The 26,373-nt window shown below is 34.0% G+C and overlaps 1 long non-coding RNA gene across 1 annotated transcript in view; it reads right to left on the bottom strand.

Annotated features, from left to right (window-relative positions):
• Positions 1 to 415: 415 nt before the first annotated feature.
• LOC145679833 (uncharacterized) overlaps positions 416 to 26,373 on the bottom strand; it is a 113,702-nt gene continuing 87,744 nt past the window's right edge. Inside the window, exons 3-4 of the long non-coding RNA XR_014130575.1 lie at positions 18,753 to 19,007; positions 416 to 593 (exon numbers count right to left, since the gene is read on the bottom strand). This is a non-coding gene — a long non-coding RNA (uncharacterized LOC145679833). The remainder of the gene's footprint in view (positions 594 to 18,752; positions 19,008 to 26,373) is intronic.

The raw sequence follows: 26,373 nt of genomic DNA, 5'->3' as shown, positions 1-26,373 counted from the left end.
CAAAGAGCATCCGAGTTTATTTGTTTTGTAGCAAAAGAATAGGTTAAGTTATTTAGGTTAGGTATAGTATACTAGGTTAGGTACGTTAATTATTATTAACTGTATTATTGGTATGTTAACATAACTAAAGTGGATAAAAAAAGATTTGTAATGCTTGAAAGTAAATATGAATATATTGCTCCTTAGAAAGAGAAAAATATATAAAAATAATGTTAATAATTCTCTGTATGTTAGAGCAAATATGAATTAATTGTTCCTAGCTAAAACAGGCATTTCTATGTTATCGATCTCACTATTTTAAAATTCATAAAGAAAGTAATGTGAAATGCGTTTTAAGTTGTTGTTATCAATTAGCAAGGGATGCTTCTTATTGTTCGATACAAATAAATGAATAAGCATGCATTGAAGACAGGAAAGGTGTTTTATTGAACAGACTGGCTACATAACTGGAAACTTAGATAAACTATGTTAACATGACTCATAATAAATCTGTTTAATGCAATCTTGTAATCTTCGACCTGGGTATAAATTATCTATAAGTTTGTAATAAATTTGCCGATTATTTTCATTATGTTACGAGCTGCATCATACATCTGAAAATAATAAACGCCAAAAGCTATAGATTTTCAGAGATATGATTTATTTCCAATTTAAACGAATAATAATTTATATATATATATATATATATATATATATATATATATATATATATATATATATATATATATATATATATATATATATATATATATATATAAGCATTTTGTTCACTTAATAGTATAGTATGTAAGATACGCTGAGGTTTCATGTTCGGAGTGGCACTGCTGCAAGTTCCTGGAAAATACTTATTTATAAATTTGGATAAATAACCGTTGCGCTTGAAAACAATTTGGACTTTAAAATTGTAAATTAAAATTTTTGAGTATGTTTAAAAAAAATTCGTTTACTATATGTAATAATTGTTTAGTTTAAATAAGTGAGCCAAAATGAATGCGTTTTAACATAAAGAAACATAAGAGATAGAATGGATGTAATGATTATGGAACTAATTGTAAGAATATTGTAATGACTTACTTCTAGAAATTTCAGGAGCGAATCCAGAACTTTCTCGAGTGAGGTAAAAAAAAATCTGGAAATACAGTTCCTGTCGATTATTGTAAATTGGATCGTTAAGATTATTTTACAAAGACCATTTTCAGGTTTCACAAAAAAGATTGATATTACTAGCAAACCTCTTAATAATGAAGTGAGAAAATAGAATTTATACAATTAAAGTTTTGCAATATTGATAACGGAAATACACATTAAGTTTCTCGCCTTCACGATTACAGCTGGATGTATTGTATTTCTTTGAACATTGAACATTATAACATTACAAGTACCATTAACAATCATTTATCTATGCAGTTATGTAAATATATTTCGAACCTTGAAGCAGTAATCCGTACATTTTAAAATGAGGACTTTTCCTAAAATCCCACTCGATTCCTATTTAGAGTACGGAAAAGAAGACGTGTCGGGGTAAAAATAAAACGTTAACCCTAATTCAGGGGTGCACTGACGTTGGAGTCAACCGAGTCCGGACACCCCCAAAAAACTTTCTAACTCAACATACATTTCTACACTTTCTTAACAAAACTATATTTGTGTAACATGGAAATGATTGATGTAGCATGAAAATTTGATCTTACACTTTATCTGTACACTTTCTCTTATGAAAACAATCTAGTTCTGTCATTTTTTTTCTGAAAATATAGATGGAAGTATTTTACAATTAGTTATCGGGTACAGAATAATACCCATTCAATACTACATAGACGTAGTGACTTCTAGTATTGGATCATCCGCCCCAAAGTTTGGACCCCAACAAAAATTTCTGGGTGCGCGCCTGCCCTAATTGTACAGTCTTGATTTAAAAAAAACTAACCTCCTATCTCTGTTATTTTCACAACCACTTTCGCTTGAAATAAATATGATAACACGCCAAAGATGTTTCACATTTGTATGATTTAATTCTATCTTTAATTAAGGCTATAGTGTTTATCAAGAAGAGGTGGATGGCCAGAGAGATCTCTAAACAAAACTACACACTTTTCTCTGATTTTTCTTCCTCAGAAACCATCGAGGTAGCAGATAATAATGAGGTTCCTGATGAAAATTCTGTTGAGATTTCTCAATGTCATTGCATAAGGTATTGAATACTATCAAGCAAGTACTGAAGACAATGAATTTTAAGAATTGCGATAATAGGGTGTGTAATTCTGATGTATTCAATATGTTCAAGACTCACTTCAGGAGAAAATTATTGATGATAAACGGTTGAAATAGAGACTTTACGGCTAATTCCTTCGTTGTAAAGAGCTTAACCCGTCGAACCGGGAACCTGAGTACGCACTTGCCATTTAAATGCCTACCCTATGTGTGGGATTCCGACACCCGAGCACGCAATCGTTAAATGCAGAGTAATTAAAGAAAATCGACATTGTTTTGCCATCTATGAAGTTTCCTTTCCACATTAAATAGAAGCTTTAGTCTTACCAGCGGGCAGTAGGGCATGCAAATGGGGATTTAAATGCCAGCTTACGGGGTTAATTCCAAATAGTAGAAAACAGAGGTTCATATACTTGTAGTGAAATAAAAAATGTCACAGTTTTATTCAAATCTTTTCTTCCGAAAGAAAGTCTACCATCCGGATTGCTGTACTGTACTGTACAATAAATAAATAAATAAATAAATAAATAAATAAATAAATAAATAAAATCAAGTGCTAATGAACGTTAAAAAAGTGTTATCATGGAATAAAAATATATGTGCCCCCCTCATTCTCTCTCTTTTTCTCCCTTAGATAACCCTATCAGTAGGCCCGTATTTACACAAGAGCCACAAGCGCCTAAGCTCATAGCGGCAAATTTTCAGTGGCACATATTTTTTAAAAAATTAGAGATTGAAGTATATGATATGCGGAAAACAGAGACTGTCTACCAGGGAGTAATTTAAGGTAGGTCTAGACATATTATTATATTTTGACTTCTGTCTTTTTTTTTTTTTTTTTTCATATATTCACTTATTAAATTTTTGCTTGGTGCTGCTCAGGGTTTAGTCTTTTATTTACAATGCTAGTTAATAATTTGCCTGAAGTGGCAAATAATTAGATTGTTTGTTATTTGTAGATGATCCAAAGATTTAGAAATCAATTTCAATTGCAGAAGACAGTAAAGGATTACAGGGAGAGTTGAATAAAATCAATGTTTGGTGTGAAAAAATAAATCTCTACTTAATGTAAATAAAAGCAAAAATTTACTTTCTAATACAAAAATAAATCTAATTATTTATTTATACAAAATTAATAACGTACAAATTAAGATTACCACAGTGATTAAGATCTTGGTTTAACATTTGATCACAAAAAACTGAATTTAATAATTATAAGTCGCTGCTATTAATTCAACAAATGGAACCTTAGGTTCTGTAATAAGAAATACTAAAATGTTTCACAACTGTCGTAATTATTAAGTTATATTTAACTTTTGCACAAAACAAGTTTGAATATGATTCAGTAATTTGGAATCCTCATTTTACCATATATATATATCCAGACCTTAAAGGCAGAGGGGAGTAAGTCATTTTTTTCTGAAAATGAGTTATTGCCAGATTTGAAACGCGTGTTATGATATCTCTTATTCTTAGAAAGCTTGTAGTTGTATTATGAATACTTTATCAAATAACAAGAATAAAATTGGATATAAGTCCGAAGGCACTTAAAGGCAAAAAGAAATAAGTCACTGTTTTCTGTATAATATATATGTATATATATTATACATATATATATAAATTAATAAAATATTAATTTATATATATAAATTTAATAAATATATATGTATATATATAATATGTATGTATATGTATGTATATAATCACTGAAATATTCAAAACAAATTTTAAAACAGGATGTCTATCGGTTGCGAAAGTCACGAAATGAGAAAACGGTAATGAAAGTCAAGAAAACATCACGAAATTTAGCTTTTGGGTCACGATATTTTAGTCTGTACAAATATAAGTACAGACTGGAAAATTTTGTTCTATAAAACATCAAAATTCATCATCAAAAATGTCTGTGGTCGGCTTTAGACGCTACCAAATCGCAAGCAAAGCACGCTTCTATTGCATACATGAAAATTCGGCCCAATTCGCATCCAAATTCGCTCTTGCGAAGGTTACGAAATTTTCTGGTTTGGGAAAGAAAAAGTCACGAAATTTCACTTTGAAATTCTAGTAGACACCATGTTAAAATACTTGTTACAAAACATTTAAATTAGGTCCAACGACTTATCTGTCGGTTTTGTTCCTTCCTTTCTTATTGAACTTGAATAGTTTAAGGAAACAAGAATTCGATTCTTGTTTTAAGAAATATGTTGTCTAATAAAATTAATAGTTCAACATTATTGCATTACATTTCTTTTTAAGTACCAGAATATCATCTCAGAAAATAAAATTTATTGGATCAAAAGATCCAATATATTTGAATCAAAATATTTCTTGCACGCCTTATATCTGGAGAACTATATATAATGTATTCAAACCCAAACTATCACTGAATCAGCATGATAAAAAATACTTATTCCGTAGAAAATACGAGAACTGTATTTAGGGATAGTTCAAATATGTTGTTGCCCCTGATCCAAAAACTAATAATTGGTCAAGATCGTAATATTTTGATGCATTTTTTGGATCATTCCTAAAATTCTTGTTTTACAATCCTAAATCAAGAAGCATAACTCACGTAAATTAGCCCTTCATAAAACTGCTCAAGCTGTAAGTAATAAACTGAATGCTAGAATTGATCTATTCTTAGGCGGAGAAGTTAAATTTATTAATTGTCTGTACGAAATACTTCATAGTATGATTATGATTATATTTCATAGTATAATAGTATGATTATGATCTTCATAGTAAAGATTTTGAACGATTGTTGTTCTTTAATAACCTACTAGCATATTTCCTTAACTTTTGAGTTGAGTTGATTTTAGTTTATCGTCCCTTTCAGCAGCGAGGCTATATGAGACGTTGATCTACTAATTAACGTGGAATCCGAACCACATGAGCTCCTGCCGTCCTTAATTTTTATGGATGTATTGTATACTGATTTTGTTTTATTTTTCTTTTTCTTTCTATTTTTATTGCACTTTTTATTTTTATCTTTCTCCATATTATAATGTTTATATTGTTAGTTTTTTATGTACGTTAAGGTGGTATGTTATGAGCGACGTTGTATTTTCAAATAAACAAATATCTAAATACCAAGAAATAAGGGGGCATAAAGTTTCTTGGGCCAAGGGGTGTATGAGAACTCTTGTTTCTAAGAAATGATCTTCGCAATCTAACGTAACTTATCTGTTCTGAGTGACTTCCTCTATGTAAGAATAGATTTTTTAAGTGAGTTGTCAGTTTTTTAATAAAAAATTCTCCTTAGTAACAGAGCATGCTTGCGACCCAGTACTTTTGTTGTCATGAAGAAAATAAATATGGAAAGTCAGGCAAGGTTAATATTTTAAAGACATTCCAGAATTCATTTCTTGTTTTCTTCGTAGAGAGAACATTGCCTATTGTGTGACACGCACGGTGTCTTTGTTCTCTTTCTCTCTCACCCATATATGTATATATGAGTACGTATACAAGGAAGGGAAAAAAGATCTCTCCCATTTTAATGCATTCCTAAGGTTCACCTCATTCATGCAGTGCCCACGCTACTCCAGATACGGGAGAGGTGAATAACATAATTTTCCACACAGTTGTTCGTATGAACATCAATTTGAGCACTTAACAACCATCCTTAGCACAAGAATTCCGTTACCAAAGCATATCTGACGACAACCATTTACATGCACGAGGAAATTCAATTGTGTCGTTTAATTTGGGAACAACAGCCTTCTGCTTAGAATTCTTATTCGAAGTGAAATTCCTCCGAATGTCGTTAAATGGCTTAGGACGATTTTCGCATATTTTAACTAACTTATTTTGTGTTTTGTTTACAATGAAGATATATATATATATATAAGTGAAGATTCTTTTGAACTCGTTTTCATGTTCTATTAATGTTGAATTTTGTTCCTATGTAGACGTACAGAATGCATATCAAGAACAAAAAGAATTCTCTACTCGTTTGTTTTCCTTCTGTTTGAAGTTATTTTGTAAAGAAAAATTCAAAAAGATCTTTTAACTGCCGATGACAGAAATAACTTTTGATTTTTAGTACAAGTAATTCATTCTAAAGTTTATCTGAGATTTTTTTAATCATTGAAAAAGTTAAAGCACATCTATTTCCCTTATTTTTCACCTCAATTATTTTTCCCAAGCTGATCTTTATACTTGGATACACAGATATCTACTGACATTTGAAGATTATTGTGTTTCATTCGTGAATTTATATTTATTTTATACTTCATCTTTGTTTGTTATTTATTTGTAGATCAAATACGTCGGTCGTTGTTGAGAATAAAAATGATTCTAGGAACGAAATTAAATTCCGTCTTACACGTATATAAATATCCTACAATGAAAAAAAGTAAATAGCAAAATTAATCAAAATCATACCTGAATAAAATAAATAAAAAAGAAACTACAAGTTTCAAAATACAATATGAAGCTATGCTATTTATAAGGATGTCCTAAAAAACTGAAGCTTTTAATTAAATTTATTTTATTACGTTCTAAGACGTTGGGGGTTGGGGTATACATGTATGTAACAGATTTAAAAAAAGTACAACATCGAAAGTTCTGTTACTTTTTATGCAATTCAATGTGTTCCCTTGTTTGAAATTCTACAACATCGAATCAATATCCAGCTCAGTCCACATTTGGATGAATATGTCTATAGCAATTGTTTCTTTGGTCGTGGCTATTTTTTGGTTATTTGACTATAGGTCAAGGACGGATAGGGTCACCGGGAGGGACCCGGTGCGCCCCCAAGAGTGGACCAAGCTTTAAATCGTGAAAATGAAAAAATGAAATCTTTGAGTTTTACGTCCCACGGTTATGCCGGTTAGGCTAAAGGAGACGGTGATGATGAGTAATGAATGAAATGGTGGAATGAAGAAAGTGGGAGGAAACGAGAGAACCCCGAGAAAACCCACGCACACGGTGTTTGTCCACCACAAAGTTCACTTGGCGGGGGCTGGGATCGAACCCGGGACCCCTAGCACCAGAGGTGAACGCTCTACCACTGAGCCACTGCTTTGCAGAAAATATTTGGTCATTTTTTGATCCCAGAAAGTGCTTTGTACATAGTGTTGACCATAACAATGAAGAAAATTCCTACAGAAAATATCAGACCAGAAGCTAGGTGTAAAGTGAAAGGATATATAAAAATCTTCTTGAGTTCGAAACAATTCTGACATCACAAGTGTTCCTGAGAATACTTCAAGTGAATATTTCTGTCAAACTATCTCCAAACACAGGGTGTTGGTGTATTGTAGTTGTATCGAGTGGTCAGACTACTCTCTCTCCACTGAAAGAGCAGAAAGCTGATTTTGAATCTGTTGAGAATGCAGCGTTAAGATTTACAGAATGGACCAAAATTTGAAAAAATTAGAAAGTAACTTCTTTGTTTCTATTGACCTGTCGACAACTCACCTTCGGAGGTGGAAAAGAACGTCCCCCTATGAATGTGAAGATGAAGCTGCTTCTGATCCAATGACCAAATACTGAACGAGCACTTCTTCAAGATTCAAGAAGCGAGATACTTTATGGATTATTTGGACCCTAGAAACTTCAACCAAGTAAGAGAACTTCCAGATACGGCCTTCGATAAATTTACTTACCTTCTGAAAAAATTGAGTAAAAAAGTTTTCAAGAATTCTATAAAAGTCTTCTCTTGAACTTTTCAAGGAAGTGGGAATTCTTGAAAGCCAGTCTTGATGACAAGTACAACCGAGAAGAAACGACTGATTGTGCTGATGGCACAAGTAATTCAGAAGAAAATAAATTTCTTCAGAAGTAAGGTGAGTGCAAAACGTGTTGCAAAAATTGTCCAATGTGCTTTTTTTTTAAAAAAAATTTTGCAGACTTGTAATTTGTACAGTAATGCTTATACAGGTTTGCTACTAGCATAGAAATTTCTATTGATTTTGCCCGTAACTCAGATAACATGTGAAGGAAATTTTTCAAAACTGAAATATATTAAAAATAGGTTAAGCAGTACCATGTCTCAGGAACATTTGGGAACATTTAGGCCCTATGTTGATGTCTATTGAAAAAGATTTCTTAAGTAATCTTTCGAATGAAAAGGAGGTAGATACAGTAGCATCAGAATATAGTACACTAAAACATACGCTAATTTTGTAATATAGTATACGTACTTCTTCAACTTTAATGTAATACTTTGAACAATTCAGAATAATATGCTGATGAAAGAATAGAAGATTTTAATTGTTAATTGTTAATATTATTGACTTGCTGTAGAAAGAAAACTGTGCGACTTGATTTGTGACATTGATATGCTAATGGCCATTGTGGGAAAAAGCGCCCGCGCCCCCCTAATGATGCCTATCCGCCCCTGCTCCAGGTTGTCGAGTAATTGGATGTAGCCATGATATACTGGATTATCCCTTTTACGTAGCCCTAAGAGAAAAAGAAAATCCATTGGCATAAGCGAAATAATGGGACCTGTTCTGCCTATATATTTTACAGTGACTCAACTTGAACTGTACAGATATGTGACATTGTTGCTGTGTGTGGAGGAAAATGTAAACAAAACCTTGATTGTCTACATATGATGGCATCCGAAACGATATTGTGTGCTTATTTTTAAAATTACGGAACACTTCTTCGGACACCGTATATATAAGTTAGAAAACGCCTCGGGAAAAAATGGAAGCATTAAAACTGCATCCACCAAGAATAGTGAGTAGCTTCTTATTCACGTTGCACGGTCATAGGCTGTCTGGGAATGACTCACCCATAGGCTTGCGGAGCGCGCAGAAAATTTGTCGTCTGCTCTTTTCTGCTGAAAGGATAAAGAAAATACTCTTTGCATGAGAATTTATACATGGCATGCGAAATTTGAGGAAACCAACTGTATGCAATTTATTACACAAAATAACGATCTGTAGTAATTTGTAACAACTTTTCTACTATATGTGATATCTTTTCTTTTCGCGCGATCCTCGGTTTGTTTTCTTTTACGTAGATCTTTAACAAACCCCAAATTATCTGAAAGACAGCGTATTTTTTCTTTCTTCCTAAGTGCAAATACGTAGGTGTTTATTATTATTATTATTATTATTATTATTATTATTATTATTATTATTATTATTATTATTATTATTATTATTATTATTATTATTATTATTATTATTTTATACGAATCTGGATTCTATTCTCCATCATACCGAGAACGTTGAACCCTTTGTGTTTGTAGTTTCGCATCTCCGGGAAATTTAAAGTAACCTACTTTGTATGATTTTGAACATCATCTTTTTCCGTTTTCACCAAACTATTGGTGCTTGCTGCAATAGTACATCTTGTGCTCAGTATATATTAACTTTTAAAAATTATTGCAAGTGCTGCAGAATCCAAATAATTATAAATTAAATTTAAATATTCACGTCACCTAAAACAAGCATATTTCACATTCTGTGCTTCCAGATTCTACATATGTGTGAATATAAAAGATGCATCCCGGAAAATAACAATAATAATGATACATAAAATATATCACATAACAATTAGATCAAATTACTACATTAGAAAAAAATAAGTTTCGTTTCACAGTGTGAAACTACGTTAGATCTCAAAATTTTGAAAATTCAATATTGAACGCGAAAGTAGTACATTTATAATAGCAGGTTTCAAAAGAGAAATAATGTGAATGATAGAACCTGTTGATCGTAGGCTGAATATACATCAAAAATAGTTTTTCATTCTCTCTTACAATTATTAGTATGTAGGAATAAATATTGGTACCGGAAGTTGTATTAACTCTTTCTAATTCCACCTTGAGAAGAGTACTAAAGCTGGAATGAAATATATTATTGGCTTTGAAATCCATACCAGGAAACATTTGTCGCCTTTTATTCCCGTTTTTACTAATATCGCTTTGGGTTCCAATAAAGAAACAAAATCAGAAATAAAACCTTATTCTTGCGGTATTCAATTCGTTTTAGAAAACTACTTTTTGCTGTCTATTAGCGTTATACACTATGGCGATCAGTGTTAAAACCAGAAACCGTAGATTTACAGCACTTCCGGTTTGAACAGAGGAAGAAATACCGAAAAGAGAATTATTCTTGGGACGCTCAATTCACATTAAAAAGCTATTTCTCGTTATCTCTTTCCGGTTTTGTGCCGTTATGGTGATCAACGTTGAGACAGGAAATGGCTAATTTCTACCACTTCCGGTTTGAATAGATAATTAACGGAGGAGATAGGACCAGGTGCCGGGACGCTGAATCGTTACCAAGAAACCCCTTGTTGCTGTCTCTAATTTTTTGTTCTATGGAGATGAATGTTGAACCTGGAAACACTAGCCGATTTCTACTACTTCCGGTTTCAGTACACAGATGGGACAGAGGATTATATTATTACTTGACACGCTGAGTCGATTTCAAAGATCAATTGTCCCTATCTGTTACCGTTTTTGTTCTTGGGTATCGACGTTCGAACAAGAACTAGTTAATTTCTACCACTCCTGGTTTGTATAGCGCGTTAATAGAGATGTAACCTATTCCCGAGTCGCTGAATTGATTTAAAAAGAAAACTGCTTCTCTGTATCTCTTACCGTTTTTTTTTTTTTTTTTTTCTCTAATATACATCGACTGACCAGCTGACGGGCATAGACGTTCTACAAGACTCTCTTACTTATGCATAGCATATAATCTAGGCATCAACTTGACAAAAGTGCTCTCCGTTTTGAATTTAAGGGCAAATCATGTAACAATTTTCCCGATATTTTTTGAATGTATACCCATCACTGATCACAAAAATGACGGACGCCAGAAAAAATACCTCACGGGAGGGGTGGGCGTGGGGGAGAAAGCCGAAATTTTAGCCGTTTCTATCATTCACCATCTTCACCATATCTATTATTCACCATAGGAGCTAGAGCATCCAAACCTTTTTCATTTTAATTGTCTAATTGTTTTCTACAATTTAATTCTAATGCATTTTTGAGCTAAATATAATGGGTTTCTTGTTACTTTCATTTTTACTCAGTATTGGTTGCGCGTGACGTCAATGTTTTAGCCACAGATTCTTTACAAGATCGAATTCGAAAAAATGTTTCCTCTAAAAGTTTTTCGTCATTTTATGCTCTTTCCAAAAATATATACTTGTATTAGTGTAGGTCTAATAGTGCTTGAGTTATAAGCGACTTTATTCTGTCGTGTGCGAAATTGATCACTGTGCGGCCCTAGAGTTGCTTTCCCACAAACGGTAGATATTAGCAGCTGATGATGATTATATATATATATATATATATATATATATATATATATATATATATATATATATATATATATATATATATATATATATATATATATATTAATTATCCAGCTTTAACATCAACTCAAGGGCTTTCCGGATAATAACTCCGGAAGGGCTTCCTCTTTCAACTCCCAATATTTTCTGCTAATTTTCAAGTCATTGATTAGTTGTGTTGTTTTTATCCCTTCTCCTCGCTTTCCTTCCATCTTTCCTTCTATAGCGGTATGAAGAAGATAATTTCTCGCAAGATTTGTCCAATCCAATTGACCTTTCTACGGAGGACGTTGGTTAGAAGTATCCTCTTCTCTCCTATTCCTTTTAAAACGTCTTCGTTTGTTACTCTTTCTTTCCATTTTATCTTCTCCATCTGCCTCCAACACTACATTTCGAAGCTCTCTAAATATTTCTTCTCTAACTTCCGTAATGTCCAATTCTCTGAACCATAAAGTCCAATGCTCCATATATACCACTTGACCAATTTCTTCCTTAGTTCAATATTAAGGCTGCTAGTTACGAGTGACCTTTTCTTGTTGAATGCTTCTTTGGCTAAGGAAATCATATATTTAAGAAATATCTACACAAGAGAACAAATTATTTGATTTCTAGAATTAGTTCTCAGTGATGTTATGCCACTCTTATATCTCGAAAAAGGTAAAGAAATTTGAGTCTTTAATGCATCATTCAGTCTTCTTCATCACTCTGTTCATTAACTGATATCGAATTTTTATGTTCGCTCGGACAACTACACATTGGAGTACACAAGAAACTGTGATACTTACATTTAAATTTCAAACTTACACACTCAAGTTTCTGACGGCTACAAGTGGTGATCTCTAAACAAGCCTTCGGAACATCTTCAAGTGTTTTAAAAACTGGCTTCAGAATTTGGTCCTCCAAGAACCATCCGGAGTCTTCTCGCCTTAGTAGATCGATCTCACGCTCATCAACGTTTTCCCAAATTGCTGTTTGGTAATGGAATCTCTTTGTATGTTATTTCAGAGCATCACTAGTTGGAGGTAATCTCTCCAGGCTGCATTTTCCTAAAATAAGGAGTCTAGCCTCATCACAGGTCTTCGCATTAATCTTGAGGAGCTTTGTGGAAAACAGTTCCGCAGGAGGATTCAATAGCGTTTGCTGATAAAAGAATCTGTTCTAAGGGAAATAAAAGGTCAGAGTTTTCTGATGTAAGTAGAGGGTTGTTGATCTTTGACTTTCCAACTGGGTATGATGTTATGTCGCATCCAAGTGGAGCGTAATAAGCCATTACCTCTCTTCTCATTTTCAGATAACTGGTGGCAAAGGTGGTGAACTGGAATAAACCTTCTTGTCTTTGAAACCATGTACAATTCTTTACAAGAAATTCTGTCATAATGGTGTATCAACAGTAGGAATACATCGATGTCTCTACTCATCACAACAATTCTTTCTGAATTGTGATTCACAGCATGAAGTATCATTCTAGAATCTGCTTCGATCTCGAAGTTTGACTTAACAGTCTTCTGATCTTTAAAACTACCGGAAACAACAACAAAGAGTTCTGAAGGTGATAATTCCAGCAATGCATTATCTACAGGGTGGCGCACGAAATGATCCATCATTTTTTTTTCGTTTCAGGGGAACAAGAAATCGTAATGTACACTTTTACAGCAGTAACAGTACAGTTTGGAGAAGCATTTGAAGAAGAAATTGACACCTAACTCACCCTACCGTCACTAGAGGGGTAGTTTGACACCTAAGTCACCCTACCGTCGCTAGAGTTGAGTTTTCAAGATGGCTGACAAGAGCAGACTTACCACAGAGCAGCGCTCAACAATCGTGCTTTTGTTCCATGAATCAAGCAGTTTTATTATTGCTCAAAGACGATTTCTAGAGAGGTTTAATACCCGATGGGCTCCTTCCAACAAAATCATTCACAGACTGTATGAAAATTTTCAGAGAGAACAATATTGGAGCCGAAGCGTCCTCGACAGAAGCCTTGTGTTCGCCTCAGAATATTGATACTGTTAGAGTTGCAATGCAGGGGAGTCCCGGGAAGTCGACAAGAAACGCAGCAGTGCAACTTGGCATATCAAGACGTTCGGTTCAGCGAATTCTGAAGAGTGATCTCCATTTTTATCCATACAAGATAACCGTTGTGCAACGACTCACAAATGACCACAAGCAGCAGAGATTAGTGTTCACTCAATAGGCAAAGGGTAAGCAAGTAATCCTTCACAACGTTTGGTTTTCTGACGAGGCGCATTTCCATTTGGACGGAGTGGTCAACAAACAAAATGCGTGTTTTTGGACCAATGAAAATCCACGGTTAATTCATGAAAAACAACACCACGCGCCCAGGATTATAGTGTGGGTTACAATTTCCAGCCATGGATTGATTGGGCCATTCTTCTTCGAAGAAACAGTAAACAGTGAGCGGTACTTGACTATGCTCCGGAATAACTTTGTCCCGCAGTTGCTTGCTACTGCTTTGCCCATCAACACGCATTAGTTCATGCAAGATGGAGCTTTCCAACAATTTGGTAGAGCTCAGATGACTTCCTGTTCAGGCTTGCAGTGAAATTGATGAAAACATGTGTCGTCGAGTAGTGAATAACCGCAGTGTTCGATTAAATGCAGTTCAGATCAACAATGGCGGCCACATTGAACATGTTTTAAATTGGAACATTTCCCCATAGTGCACTCTTTCTTGTGACGTGCTTTTCTTTCTGTTCTGATTGTGAATAAAGTTTTTATTTTAAAAGAAAATGGTGGATCATTTCGTGTGCCACCATGTACTTATGGTCTACTTACTCAAAGAACTGTACCTTTTATTTTTTCTAAGGCAGATTCCTTTATCAGCAAACGCTATTGAATCTGCAGAACTGATTTCACTAAGCTCTTCAAGGTTGATGTGATGATCTGTGATGGAGTTAGGCTCCTACTTTTAGGAAAATGCAGCCTGGAGAAATTACCTCCAACAACTGATGCTCTGAAACAACATATAAAGAGATCCCATTATCCAACAGAAATTTAGAAAACGCTGATAAGAGTGAGATCTATCTACCAAGGCCAGAAGACTCCGCATGGTATATTTGGAGGACCAAATTCTGAGACTAGTTTTGAAAACATTCGAAGATATTCCTAACGTTTGTTTAGAGATTACCATGTGTAGCCCTCAGAAGCTTGAGTGTGTAAGTTTGAAATGTAATGTAAGAATCGCGGTTTCTTGTGCACTCCAATGTGTAGCTGTCCAAGTGAGTATAAAAATTCAATATCAGCTAATGAACAGAGTGATGAAGACTGACTGATGCATTAAAGACATCACAAATTTCATCTTCTTTTTAGTTTATAAGAGTGACATATCATTATTGAGAACTAATTCTAGAAATGAGATAATTGTTCTCTTGTGTAGAGATTTCTTACGTACATGGTTTCCTTCTATTACGTTTCTTATTATAGATTTATTGTATTATAGTAACTGTACACAATAATAGGCAAATGCTTCTTCTGTAAATAAGATTTTACAGTTTAAAAACTGATCATTTATAAAATGTGTTATGCATTTCTTATTTTTTGTTTTTTTCTTACCTTTACAGTAAGTATTAAAAGGAAAAGGTGGTAATAAAAAAACGTGGATGGCAAATTCATGATTCATGATTCTCTCTTGAGGGCAATTTTGAAATCTAGCTCCTGCTCTATTTCACTCAGTACCATTGTAATACATAAATCGAAGGACTTGTAGCGAAAACAACCCTTGTGGAAACGAGATTTATTTCATAAAATCAGCAGAAAGCTACATGTTTGTGCATGATTTGGAAGGTATCAGAGACATGTATAAAGAAACAGATTTGCAGTTTCTCATACTGTGTACTAGAGAAAGCTCTCTCTCTATTCTTCAGAGAAATTTTGTGTTTTGACAAGAGTTATTATCCGGAAAGCCCCTGAGTTGATATTAAAACTGGATATTTTTAATTAGATTATAGACATACTTAATCATCAGTATTATATACTTGCAGACAGACAAGATTATATATATATATATATATATATATATATATATATATATATATATATATATATAAATAATATTAATCATTATCAGCTGCTAATATCTACCGTTTGTGGGAAAGCAACTCTTGGGCCGCGTCGTGATCAGTTTCGCACACGACAGAATAAAGTCGCACATAACTCACGCACTATTACTCCTACAATAATATAAATATACATTTTTTTGAAAGAGCATAAAATGAAAAACTTTTAGAGGAAACATTTTTTTTTTCCAATTCGATCTTGTAAAGAATCTGTGGCTAAAACATTGACGCCACGCGCAACCAATACTGGGTAAAAATGAAAATAACAAAAAAAACATTATATTTAGCTCAAAAATGCACTAGAATTAAATTGTAGAAAACAATTAAATAATTAAAATGAAAAAGGTTTGGATGCTCTAGCTCCTATGGTTACGGAGATGTGATGAATAATAGAAACGGCTAAAATTTCGGCTTTCTCCCCCTTCCCCTTCCCTCCCGCGAGATGTTTTTTTCTGGCATCGGGCATTTTTGTGATCAGTAATGAGTATACATTCAAAAAATATCGGGTGCCAAATTGTTTTATGAGTTGTCCTTAGAACTCAATTTTTAAGTCCCGATGCCTAGGCTAATAGTTTGGAAGTCTGAAAATGAGAATAATCAAGATAGTAACACAAGTAGTCATTAACATAAACACTTGAAAAATTCTGCTAGTCTACGATATAGAACCAATATACAGTTTCGTCTCCAGCCTACAAGAAAAGGATTTGCAAAACACTATCCGACAAGTCTGTTACATTGTAAACCATTAACATTCTTCACAATCTCAAAAATCTCATAAACTTGTTGTGTATGCGTGATGCCATACAATCTACACCGTACTTCCTCTGAACAAAATCCAAAGTGATTTGAGACAGCCTGTCCTCTAGTAATCTTGAGTAGAGCTAGACTTTCTTGTTCTCTCGCTTCCCCGCAATTCAAAATACAGTTTTCATTCATTGTTTCCGCAACAATGTTATTTCTGAAAATTGCTGAAGTCGTTAATTTTGTTTTCGAGAAATATCTTAAACTCAACCATACATATGTAATGCCATTCCAATTAAAAATCTAGTATAAGCGTGACAACATCCCAATTAAAAGTGTTAAATATAACTGTACTGTTCTCATTCTAATACTATTAATTTTACCAGTGGCAATTAGCCTCTTTTGGAATTCGAAGCAGGAAATAACGGAATGGACATTTTTAAGTCGATACATTTAAGGTCACTAGTTACTGAATTAAATATATAAGCAGTTTTAGGCATGTTAATGTGCAACTCATGGTATGAAAATTTGTATGAAGGGTTAACTCCTCTTCTATGATAGTACTTCAGACGGACACGGACAAAAGGGTAGCGCGTCAGAAGTGCATGGGTTGAAAAGTTCCATAACAAATAGCGCTGGTATAAACTGCTCTACGTCAGAATATTTCAAGTAAAAGATTTGTTTTTTAAATGACAGTTTATCTCCAAATATATAATTTGAGAATGAGATGAAATTAAATCATCAAGTTTTACGTTCCGCGGTTATGCTGGCTAGACTAAAGGAGTCGGTGATGATAAGAAATGAATGAAATGGTGGAATGAAGAAAATGGAAGAAAACGGGAGAGCCTCAAGAAAGCACATTGTGTTTGTTCACCACAAAGTTCACTCGGTGCAAGCTGGGATTGAACGCTCTACCAGTGAGCCATGCATAATTTGACTGGTCTAATGAACATGCATATTCATTTTGTGTCAATTGTTTTTTTCAATTAGTCACTGTTCTTTATGTGAAGCTAGTTTCTAAAGCATGTTTAGTGGAGCTGTGTATTGATGTTACCAACTGATAAGCTTATCAAGTTCTACCTCTTTACGACAATAATACATGATGAAATGCAAACATTTCAATTTTATTTCCACTCCTACTATTCAAGTTAATTGTCAAAGAAGAATCTATAGGATAACCTGAGCTACAAGATTACTCCTGGAAAAAAGGTTAATAAAAACGTCTCCAACACGTTCGATATAATCATACTTAATTATAATGATTACTTCTTTAAACTCTTAAATCGATAAAGAGGTTACGAATTATTAATAGTCTTCTAATCAAATACTTAGCAACCGATGAACTCCAGTGAATCACTCTTCTTCAAAACATAATAGCTTTGTCAACAAGAAGGCTATCGACCTCCTCATGTTTTGTCGTGTGCATCCTAACGTTAGGAATGATTAATGAAAAGCAATTGGTAAATATTTTAATTGAAGATATTTATCAAATCATTTTATAGAGAACATACTTTCATTATGAGAAAGTTACGAACAGTAAATCTATAATTTGTTGCTCGTATCAGATTTTTCTTGTTCAGTTAACTGTAACTAAAACTTAGGCCACTTAAGAAGAAGAAAGTGAACAAGAGTGTACTTGAATTTTGTATTCCTGCGTATTGATAGAGAATGCATACGCAAGAATAATTACAAACCGGATGAAGACCACGACGAAACCTGAATCTCCTTGGAAGGAAGATGTTAATAAGAACATTTAAATTGAAAACTCCCAATGATAATATTTGAATACGTATTGAACATTACGTTATATTCTTGCGTACAAATTGCAAGAATAGCATGAGAAGGGTAGATCGGATGGACCAGAATGTTCCTGCCTTTCGTACATATAATTACATAAAGAATTGGTAGTGGATCATATTTGCATATTTTATGGATATTTGCATTTCAAATTGCTGGTTAATTGGCACAAAAACTAGAATCAAAAATATGTACACGTTCTTTATTATCATTTCCAAAAATCATAGCGAATGCACTGTTGAAAATATTCGTGAAATCCTCACTTCCATAAAACCACCTCATGCACCCCTACCTTATGTGAGTTTTCGACCACTGACGTGTATAGATACCGAAAGTAAGAGGTTGTGCAAAACATAGCTGTTTTGGAACAGCAAACTACATGTGTAGTAAGTGTAACATGGGCTTAAGCGCAGGTGTTTTATGGAGTAACATATAAAGTATTGACATGAGCGATGAAATGAACACATTTGATCTAAAACTATATATTCCCTACATCTGTCTAAGCAGTAACACGAAATATATATTGCATTATGTCCCTTTGTTATAGTAAATACATTAGTAAAGTAAATACAATAAGTTATAGTAAATACAATAAGTTGTAGTAAATACATTAGTAAAGTAAATACAATAAGTTATAGTAAATACAAAGTTTATATTTACCACCTTTGCTACTGTGCTGATGGTCCTTAACACTTCTGATTTCCTGTCAAAGCGTTCCATGTTCTCTGCTGTCAAGGCTATCTTTTGCCTACTTCTTTCCCACCCTGAAATCACAGTATATTTGGGAATTTTGTTGGGTGCATGTTTGAGAATTATGCCTCACCGGAAATCCCTGTGTATCTACTAACATGACTGAAATATGCATTTGTGGATGGTTTATGTGTCTTTACATTGACAGGGCCCTCCACTCCATGATTTCTGAAATTCGAAATAATGAATTTTTACACGATTTTGGATAGCCCTAGCTCTATAGCTATGTATTACTGCTCACAGTTCTACATAAACTTTTTTCTCTTATTTTGATGTGAGGCATTATCTCTTACAGTTTGTCGATATAGGTTCATTAATACCCTGCATATATAGACTGAAATATTGATGTCATCATTTCCTCTTCGTTACCATGGTGATCGCCATGTTGTTTTCTAAACAAACGCATGGAGCGATAGGAATACTATGAAGTATACTGCTAATAAGAACACACATTTAATAATAATTTTAGAATATTTTGAGAACAAAGTAAAGTTGACAGGAAAAGATACAGATTAAGAAAATGGGTCCACTATTTAGAAAATTTACAAGTGAAATCTAATAATTAACGAAGTAACATACAGGTATAAGGAACCTTTTTCTACAGGGGGCACATCTCTTGGTAATCTGATAAGATAGACATTGCATAAGTAATGCCAACGCCATTACCAGGTAGTGCACAATGAACAAAAGCAACTACACGCAATGCAAATACTGGTAAGGTACAGACTGATAAGCTGTCGGCACAATGAAAATAGAACAAATAGGGCTACTTGATTTGTCTGCAAGAAAAAATAATAGTCTACTTTGAAATCCTTGATATTAATTATATTCGCATATTCAGATATTTTACGCCCACACTTTATTTTACGCCATAGTTGCAGTCGCTACAAAATAAAGAAAGAATCAACAAAAAAAAATACACGGAGCTTGTAACCATATAAGTTCTGAGAATTTTCAATCTGGATCAATTTCTGGTCGGTTAACATGCATCGGACCTTTCCTTATACTTCCTACTTACCTTAAAAATATAATAACAAGGAAACATCCAATTATGAGGGGTTCAGCACAAGTTTTAAACACTATTTTTGTAGATTTACACGTTTGGAATGTATTGTGTGATACCGATAGTACCAATTATTTTCCATAATTATTTAAATTTAATATCCGATAATAAATAAGCTAAATATATTTTGACACTTAACGTAACCTCGAAATGTATAAAACACAAAATCTGCGATATCAGGGGAAACATTTCATTTTCAACGCTTGACATATTTTAACATATTATTTACCTAATTGCTTGCTTTTTGTACGTTTTCGTAGTTTCATTCATTGCAATCTTTTTAAAACATATACAAGTGTTTCTTTTACTCTGATGTTTGTAACACGGAAGTTAGCACTTCACTGTTTTCGCTTTGTACTTAGGTTGTAAGGCCATGTTGTTTAGAAAATAAAACTACGATCACCATAGCAACCAGACGGATGTGACATCACACTATTTCAGTCTATTAGCTACAAACAAGGAGTGAGTGAGTAAAGGGATCAATGGAGACCTCAGCATTGAGACTATATGTTCCCATCACGATCGACACGGATGCTCAGGACTGCAACATTAAAAGAAGAACAGGCTAAAAAGAATAGGAGTCACGTAGCCTTTAGCTATAGTTAAGGTAGTATAATTTTTTTTAACAGTCCGGGTAATTTTTGATCGTAATGTATATTATTAGATTTTGCCACATAATTTTTGGTTTACGTATTAAATCCGTTTGTTTCGTGTCCACATCAAAATTAACCTACGTGCTTCAGAATAATTAGAAAAAAATATTTCGGAAATAATTTCTTTATTAATATATTATTTTTCATCGTAAATTTCTGTTCTATGGGCACCTCAATTGGATGATTTTTGAAATTATACATTTTTATCTCAATATAAATCATAGGTCATCAATTGGATAGAATTTTCTGAATTTGTCCACCAATCCAATATTTGGTAGAATATTTTAGACCTCCATCGTCCCTCTGAGATACCCATATTCTGCTAAAATCTGGTTTGATCCAGTTTTCACCATTTTTTTATTCGCTTTATATTTTCCGCCGCGAAAATTCCCTTGCTGTGACTGCGAACTATATTCCACCTTAGTATTCTGTTGCGCCTTTACCTTGTTCTTTGTGGTGTAACTGTCGAGGGACAGACTGCCTCAATACCTGCTCCGTGAAAATTTGGATATTTTGCAGAATCAATCAACAATAAGCAGGTAATCTTAGATAAAATAGTCATATAAAATAGTTGGGAGGAAATGGAGTCCCGAACCATTGGATTTTAGCCGAAAATACAAGCAGTAAAAATAAATATTGAAATTCCATATAACAGACGCCATGTTTGCAGACAGAAGTGGTAGTGGACAGGTTTATCTGAGTGAAGTGTGTTGATTTTCCGGTCCTGTGATCACGTTGAACTAACTAGGGATGATTCCACTCTAGCACCATCTACCTGGGGAAAACCTACTATATATATCGTCTGAAAGCTCTTGCCATGAGAAGTACGAAACCGTTCTAAATCACGGGCAAACCTGCAATCTGACTCTATAAGGGGTCAGTTTGTTGCTGTTTGTGACCCTATGTATGACATATTGGACAGAAGTAAAAATATTATGATGCATCACGTGTAAGCGCCTGAACCCATCATGTTCTTTTTGGCTGATTGCTAGAACGTAACTCGGGGAAGTGTTTGATAATATCACTTTGCACCCAAACATACCCATTTCGTCAGTGTTGCCAACGAATTGCAAATACAACGTAGCAGATGGTTTCTATACCGCTGGATGTATATCCATGAAACGTGACATAAACACCATTTGTTACTAGAGAAAATATGGGACCCGGACAAATCCGCCAAATGACAAATCCGCCAATTACCAAATCTGCCAATTACCAAATGCGCCAAACGCGAAAATGACCAAATGCGCCAATTGTGAAAATGGACAAATCAGCCAATGGACAAATCCGCCAATTACCAAATCTGCCAATTACCAAATCTGCCAATTACCAAATCTGCCAATTACCAAATCTGCCAATACCAAATCTGCCAAACGCGAAAATGACTAAATGCGCCAATGACGAGAACGGACAAATCTGCCAATTGACAAATCCGCCAATTACCAAATCTGCCAATTACCAAATCTGCCAAACGCGAAAATGACCATATGCGCCAATCGTGAAAATGGACAAATCAGCCAAATGACAAATCTGCCAATTACCAAATCTGCCAATGACCAAATCTGCCAATTACCAAATCTGCCAATTACCAAATCTGCCAAACGGAAAACACCGAACTCTGTTTGTATTATCATCAAATAACTGGATAGTCTGGTAAAAAGCATATAGAAAGAAAGTATTTATGAATATCAAGCAACAAACTAAAAGTAATTAATAGAAAGTAATCAAATCATATCCCAGATATTTGAGGATTTGAACGAGGTAACCATTTAAAATAACATTAACGTTTACTCAGTATATGTTAAAAAAAAGTTGGTTATTTTATGAAGACTGGAGAGACATTATGTAAAAGTTCAATAAATCGTACATGCTCTAACGCAATGAGATAACTTGTTTGTTTTTATATGTTAATTTTGATGAATTTATAACTGTTAAAAATGAATGTTCTTGTTATTTGCTGGAGTGATTGCCCCATTTCTGCACTGAGGTTATATTTTTCGGGTGCCCGTCCTCTTGGACATTACACTATACTTGTTACAGTTGGCAATACTTCTTAAAATGACGTAGTTGCGAGAAATTTTTAAAACGATCGTTGTTTGTTTTCGTACTTTTGACACTTGACCAACAGTTTTTGGGAGTCGTGATTACTACATATTCTCCTAATTTCATGACTTTTAGCAGTATTGCCAACATTAACATTCATTATCACATCTCCTAAACCATGTAAAATATCAAATTGCTATTACGTGTTGTTTGCCATGACTCCATTTTGGTGTTGTTTGCCACGGTATTGTTCTCTCTAGCTTATCTTATACCACAATCGTGAAGACTTATACAAAATCGACTTATAAGCTAAGGGTTGCCAGATGAGCATATTATAATGATCAAATCTATTATATTATAAACAGAATGCATACAATACGAATTGTCCCAAGCACATTATTGGGTTACTACGCTATCAGCTGTTCACGCCACAGTTAAATTTATTCAAAGTGAGTTCAAGCACTCAATATAATAATTTGTTTGCTTAGAAGCTCTACAAGTGCATTTTCAAAATTGATATTGCCTACAATTTGTTTGTGTTCGACTGTGTAGCCAACGTTAAATCTAGGCATATCATCAGGACTAACAATAAGAGGGTATAGGAATCCCGATAAATGGGGACCCAAACCTTCTAGAGGGAGCGCGATACGCGAGATATGTATATATTTCATAACCTTTCTAGAGATCAAATTAAAATTAGATTTAAAAATCTGGATTTAGCGATCTTTTAAACACCTTTGGTGAAAGGAGAAAAATTTAGTCTATTGGTAATACAAAAATTTAGTGACTTATGTATAGTTACTGGGGTATTTTCAAGTCCACACAAAGAGCTCCCTAGTGGATGAGCGGTTAGCGTAGGGACCCAGGTTCGATTCTTGGCGGGAGCTTATTTGGTTCGGATTCCACGTTAAATTGTAGGTCCACGTCTCATATAGCCTCAATGATGAACGGGACGCTACGACTGAAAATCAAATCTGTCCCACAGAGATTATTAAAATACAAGGGTCAGCAATCCCTCCATAGCATTTCTGAAACAAGATGGAATGTACACGAATTGGAGTGGATTTGAGTTAAGCATCCCATTCAGCAGAAGACTATGAGCCTTGGGCCTACAACTTAACATAGTTTCCGATACACATGAGTTTCCGCCGGTAATCGAACCCGGGTCTCCCATACCAAAGGCGCGTACGCTATCCACATAGCCACAAGGGAGCCCTGTGTACGATTTAAGACTATGAAACCTATGGCAGAAGAAACGGGTAGGTTACATTTCTCTAAGTTACAACCATTAATTCTTCCGGACGTTTGAAGATAAAATCTAGATCATATCAATGTAAGAAATTGAATCCCGCATTTGATACTGAACCACTCCGAGAAGAAATCAGAGAAGAACAATTTAAAATATTGGCTTTTTGATGTAATCGTACACAAGATCGTATCTCAGGTGGATTCTCGGTGTACAGAAATGAGATATATTTACTTGACTTTTCAAGCAATTCGAAGTGACTTGAGTAAACACTTTGGATGACAGTGTCACAATTAAGAAATTAATTACAATCTACTCTGATGACTTCAGTTGTAATTTTGTCAAAGAGAAACAAGTATATAAGTCAGTCTCTCTTCACAATAAAAATTATAAATTGATGTTATATTTGTGTTTCCTGAACTTCAGAATTTCCTCGGCCGAAGTGGATTCTGTGGTGGACAAACACAGTGTGTCTGAGGTTTCTCGGAGTTCTTCTTCCTCCCATTTTCTTCATTACACTATTTTTCATTCATTCTTATCATTACCATATCCTTTAGCTTACACGGCATAAGGGTAGGACGCATCGGCGCAAAATCTGTCTTCAACATTGGTTGGGACGAGTAAGACCGTTCTCATATATATATATATATATATATATATATATATATATATATATATATATAATTATATATAAGCGATATTCAAAATATTTATGAAGTTGAAAAACAATGCTGTGAAGAATCAGAGGAGCAGAATTGTCTTCAGTGGCGTATTTAGGAGGCTATCGGGCTCAAGTCCCCCCCCCCCCCGAAATAAATTTGTTAGTTTTTCACATTCCACGTACAACAATAATCCTTCTTACCATTTCTAAGAATGCAATTGACTTTCCATTTTCTTATGCTCTTTGTTTAGAAATAATACTGTATTTGTCAAATTTCATTCCATATAAGAACTGCGTCCTTTTGTTCTTTCTTTCGTCCTTTCTACTTTTCTGTTTCTTTTTCTTGATGTTGCTTTCTTTCATTTCGCTTATCATACTTTATCGAAAGTTGTCAGTTGTGATTCAAGTCGGCCGTCATCAGTAACACCAAAACTAGGAGGAGTTGATAAGCGAAACTGGTGTTCCACACCAACTTGAGCGGATATCAACATGACAGGACTTTAGTTATTATAATAAAGGAAAAAATATATCGTTTAGTTATTTTTAAAAGAAGGGAATATTTGAATTAAAGAAAATCAAACCGGGGGAATAATTAGTCAAGGAAGTTAGGAAGGCCAAGAGGATGCTTCCTGTTTCTTGTATGAATAGAATAAAGGGTTAGATTCACTCATAAGTTTTTGTATCATATCATATATAGGATTTATCGGTCTGCAATTCTTGCCACTATAACTTCAATTTATGTATAAATTAAAATATATTTAATTCTCAAACTCAGATGGGCAATTGCACTCCGACTTCCTTCCTTGTGTTGGGCATAGCCCTCGAAACAAAATACTAAGTACGCCTTATTCTAGAGAAGGGAGATGAAACTCATATTACGGTAGATGAATCTGATCAACTGTTGTGGAGTATATTATATATTAGGCGATGTAGGTGAAGTAGTTGTACATATCAGTATTACAAATCACTGCCGTGAACACATTCTTAAATCTGAATACACGCATATTTATAATTGGTATATTTCTAATTAGGCATCCACAATGATCAACGTTAAAATTGTTTTATAATAATATAATAATATAAATGACTTCCCCAAAACTATGAAGAAAGAATATCAATTATGTATGACGCAACAATACTGTTTGAGCAAAGTGATGATAATCTCAATAACACTGCATGAATCATTACAGAAATCTGACGCATGTCATATACTCTTTAGTTAACAGATGTAACCTTAAGATTATGGAGAAAAATATTCCAGCAATTGAATTCTCTTCTTTGCTTACGAAGCATCCTCTCTTAAAAGTAAAATTGGTACACGGAAATACGTAGGAACAAACCATGGTTCGATCTAGCAGAGAAGAGAAAACAGGCAAAATTATGTTGGCTAAAAAATTCGAATGAAATAACTACACAAAATTTCGTCGATATCAGGCGGGAAACCTCCAAACAAAGAAACGCGATTTTTTGAAAGCTAAAATTTAAGAACTTGAAAATAATAGTAAAAATAAAAACATTCGAGACATGTATAAAGAGATCAACGGATTTAAGGAAGGCTATCAATCTCGTGCTTATACATTAAAGAAAGCTGATGGAACAGTTTTCACTGATACAGATAGCATTTTAAATAGATGGAAAGATTTCTTTGACGATTTGCTTAACACCCAGTCAAAAACAAATGTGCGTGGAGAAAGGGAGATACTCACCGCAGAACCGCATATTCCAGAACCCAACCGAATAGAAGTAGAAATCGCTATAAAGAAATTAAAGAAACACAAATCTCCGGATGTAAACGAAATTCCGGCAGAGTTAATTTTAGCTGGAGGCGAAAAATTGTGGAACAAGATACACAAACTCATTCTCCTTAT

Source organism: Thermobia domestica, chromosome 2, assembly GCF_964235325.1.
Source record: "Thermobia domestica chromosome 2, izTheDome1.hap1.1, whole genome shotgun sequence".
Taxonomy (NCBI): domain Eukaryota; kingdom Metazoa; phylum Arthropoda; class Insecta; order Zygentoma; family Lepismatidae; genus Thermobia; species Thermobia domestica.
This window is presented reverse-complemented; position numbering and strand designations above follow the sequence as displayed.